Raw genomic sequence first — 4,531 nt, forward strand, 5'->3', positions numbered from 1 at the left:
TAATCAGGACGCAAATCCAGAATATTAATTTAAATATTTAATATATCTACAAAATAGATAAATTAAAACCAAAAAAGTTCTAATTTTAGATTTAAAAGTTATTCTGAATTCATTCCAATTTAAAGTAATAGTGAAATATTCAGTAATCAAATCATTCACTCCAGAGTCTGATTTATTCTTATTTTAACAATAAAATAAATTGGAATAGAATAAAGAGAGAGTCCCATTCTACATGTCACTACTGACAACATTGAAATTTATAGTAAGAGGAAAATCCGTCTACTTTAGAAATCGTGAGGGTTCAAGTCCCTCTATTCCCAAAAAATGATTTGACTTCCCAAGTTTTTTTCCTCTTTTTCATCGGTGACTCAAAATTCACTGTATTTTACATTTACTCTACTCCACTAAAAGTTCCGAGCACTTTATGTTTAGACCAAGGGTTTTTGTATACGTACAAATGAAGATATATGGACAAATAGTCGAGAATATTGAAGTGATTTATTCACTAGTAACAGTTTCTAGTGTTAGGTTATCCTTTCACTTATAATATCAATCTTGAAATTCATGTTTACGTTAAGACCAAAAAAGTCATAAAATTTTTAAACGCCTATTATTTTTTTGTCCTGTTATATTAATGAGCACAAACAGAAGTACTAGATGGAGTAAGATAAGGTGATGCATGTCAAATAGTATAGTCAGGATAGCTCAGTTGGTAGAGCAGAGGACTGAAAATCCTCGTGTCACCAGTTCAAACCTGGTTCCTGACAAATAATTAATTCTCAGAAGAATAGAATACAAATTCAGCAATAAAGAAAGGTCTGAGTACATTAATAGAACTTAGCACATACTTATTCATCCTTATAGCTTATAGTTAGATAAATAGGAGGATTTTATGACTTTAAGATAAGTGCTGTGGGTGTGGGGTTAAAAATTCCATTATACTCACTTTGTTGTCTTTAAATTATGACTGATCTCATTGATTCAAAAAGTTTCATTTTTCATTTTTTACCATTATATTTCTTATATTTTATAATTCTATTACTACTATGTACTTAGATTAATATTATTAGATCTAATTATATTACTAATAAAAGAAATTTATCAGTGAATAAAAATAATAAAAATGCATAATAATTCCAAGAAAAAATTTCACTAACTTTATCTATATTTTAATTAATATATAAATCAAAAAAGTCAAAATAGAACCCCTAACTTATAGGGGTTGAAAGATAAAAAGAGATCAAATTAATTATGCTTTTTATATACACTAGAAATTAAATCTTATTCTTTTTTGATTATTGAATTTCTTCTTTTTCGATGTATTTTTAATTTATTCTTACTTGTTTTACTTTACTTTATTTCATGGGATTTATCTATGTGATATGCGCGGTACAAAGTTCATAGTACAAAACCCTTTTCATTCATTCTATTGTCTCTCCTTATCAAAAAATGAAGAGCCTTTTAAATGGAGTTAGGAATAATATAAATTAATCCTTTTTAACTGATGCAGAATACGAATTAGAATCAAGTAACTCTGTTTTATAGGGAACAGACCTTAGAGTAAAAGTATTCTTTAACTTGAAATATGAAGTTGTATCATCTAAGTGACATAAGTTTCTTATCATTTAATGAGCATCCTGTATTTCATAGAAATTGGGAGTAATATAGTCCTTACGTAAAGGCCAACCTATCCAACTTTCAGGCATCAAAATACGTTTAAGGTGTGGATGATTATCGTAAGAAATTCCCAACATATCATAGGATTCACGTTCTTGAAAATATGCACTCCTTCAAGATGGGACAATAGGATTTTCCCTTGAGACAAAAACTTTTATACATACTTCCTCCGGTTGATCAACCCCATACTGTATGCTCGTAAGATGATATACACTAGCTAAAAATCCACCTGGTGCGACATCATAAGCACACTGAGAGCGTAAGTAATTGTAACCATACACATATAAAATGACAGCAATGGAATCCCAATCTTCGGGTTTTATTTGTAAAGTCTCTATTCCTTAATAATCAAAGCCCAAGGATCTATGAACAAGCTCATACTCGACTAGCCAAGCAGATAAATGACTCTGTATCTTGTTGATCTCTCCCACATTTGGATTTATAGAAGTCTTTCATATTGGCAATGAAATTTATAAAGATTGAAGCTTTTTATGATTCTCCTTAACAAAAATAACCTGCTCAATTGACTATTTTGTGAAGATATTCAACTTTTGGATCTAAATAATCCTTCAGAAGTTATTTCTGAAGTAGATGATGATTGATAAAGAAATTCTTGATTGTAATTTCCAGTATGAATACTGCGTTGAACATTAAATTTACGATTGGAAGTTAAAAATCAATTTTCTTGTAGATAACAAATTCTATCTTCATAGATTTCTCAAGATATCTTCTTACAAAGTTTCGTTATTGCATCTATAACTGCCTCTGGTTTGGGGAGGCAACCCGGCAAATAGACATCAACTGGAATTAACTTATCAATTCCCCAAACGGTACTACAAGAATCGGTACTAAACATCCCTCCCGTAATAGTACAGGCCCCCATGGCAATTACATATTTAGGTTCGGGTATTTGTTCATATAATCTGACTCAAGAAGGAGCCCTTTTCATTGTTACTGTGCCGGCTGTTAAAATTAGGTCCGCTTGCCTAGGACTTGATCTTGGTACTAATCCATAACGATCAAAGTCAAATCGTGAGCCTATTAATGCATCAAATTCAATAAAACAACAACTAGTACCATATAAAAGTGGCCATAAACTCAAGAGTCTTGACCAATTTGAAAGATCATTCAAGGTAGTTGAAATAACTGAATTGGGTATTGTTTGGTCAGGTGACGACAACACAATCAAATTCATAACTGTCTCAATAGACTCTTTTTTATTATTTGAATATTCATGAGCTAAGACCATTCCAATGCTCCTTTTCGCCATGCATAAACTAACCCAACAATTAGGATAAGCACAAAAATTAAAGCTTCCATAAATACGGATACACCTAATACATCAAAACTCATTGCCCACGGATAAAGGAAGATGGTTTCAACATCAAAAACAACAAAAACTAAAGCAAACATATAATATTGAATTTGGAATTGTACCCAAGCATCCCCTATAGGTTCTATACCCGATTCATAACTAGATAGCTTCTCCGGTCCTTCACTAAGGGGAGCTAAAACTCCAGAAACAAGAAATGCCAAGATATGAATAACACTTGATATTATCAGAAATGCCCAGAAAATATCATATTCGTAAAGCAGAAACATAGATGCACTCCTATTAATTAATGTGGAATATACTGAATTAGTCGATTCGAATTAGAATTAATTGTCAATTCGAATTAGAATATACTGAATTAGTCGATGCACTCCAGAACAGTTTAACTTAAGTCAACTAAGGATTCTATTATTCTTAGCCTTAGTGATATATCATATAGGCATTAACAAAAGAGGAATTTCTACTCTATTCAATTCTTTTTTTGAATAAAAAAGTCAGGTATAGAATGTGGCTATTGAGTCAATACAACTATATACAAAAAAGATCACATGCAATAATTATATCATCTCTTGGTGACCTCTCCTAAATTTTTATTCTTTTATAAAATACTAGAATTCTTATCTGTAAAATGGAGATAATTTTTGTAAAATGGAGATAATTCTTAAATTTGTTAATTAAATCTCTTTAAGGGCTAGGAACCAAACTAGAATCTTTTTCCATATAAAAAACATTAGTTGGATCTCGACTGTTCCCACCGACTTTATAATAAAAAATAAAAAAGGTGTTTTGTAGAGTGATAATGCAAAAATATTTTGAATAGTAAAACTAAAGTAAAAAAAAGGGTCATTTGTGATGAACTGAACTCTTTTTTTTTTACAGGAATATCACTTAGTCAGATTAACCCCTATTCAAATTAGTAAGGCGAATCTTAATTTTTACTACAAGATAAATATAGTAAGTTTGTTTTGAGGCAAACCCATATAAGTCTAGTAGAGTGGAATAATAAGTGGACTCAGAAATTTGACATAAGATACTTTCTAATAGTAATAGAAAATAATACCATATTAGCAAAATCGAAAGATTTGAGAAATGAAATATCGAAACCAACTGAATTCATAGAAATCGAAGAGGCTTAGATTTGTTTGTGTAGGTTTCTCGTTTTTAACCGAGATCATGTGACGATTTTGAGTTAACTTAAAAACAAAGGGATTAGGGATACATACCAAAGTCAAAAAAAGAGTATCACAAACCAAACTCTTTGATGAAGGTACTATAATATCCAAGGGTTTTATCTCATTTCATTAGACGATTAACAAAAAAAAAGAATGAATTTTTTAGCAGATCAGAGATTTTATAAAATAAATATAACTATTAATTGTATCAATTGAAGTCAAATAAATAAAATTTGGGTTTGCATTTTCTTGTACATATGACTTGATGTTATGAGACGGTAATACTTCTAGGTCTAGGGGGACTCAACAACTAACTAGTAAAAAACTAGTAGTAATAAGATTAGGAAAA

The 4,531-nt window shown here is 30.3% G+C and overlaps 1 non-coding gene across 1 annotated transcript; it reads left to right on the forward strand.

Moving 5' to 3' along the window:
* Positions 1–694: 694 nt before the first annotated feature.
* Positions 695–767, forward strand: TRNAF-GAA (transfer RNA phenylalanine (anticodon GAA)). The gene has a single exon. It is a non-coding gene; the product is annotated as a tRNA-Phe (tRNA).
* The last annotated feature ends 3,764 nt before the right edge of the window (positions 768–4,531 follow it).

This window comes from Wolffia australiana, chromosome 1 (genome assembly GCF_029677425.1).
Source record: "Wolffia australiana isolate 7733 chromosome 1, ASM2967742v1".
NCBI classification, from domain to species: domain Eukaryota; kingdom Viridiplantae; phylum Streptophyta; class Magnoliopsida; order Alismatales; family Araceae; genus Wolffia; species Wolffia australiana.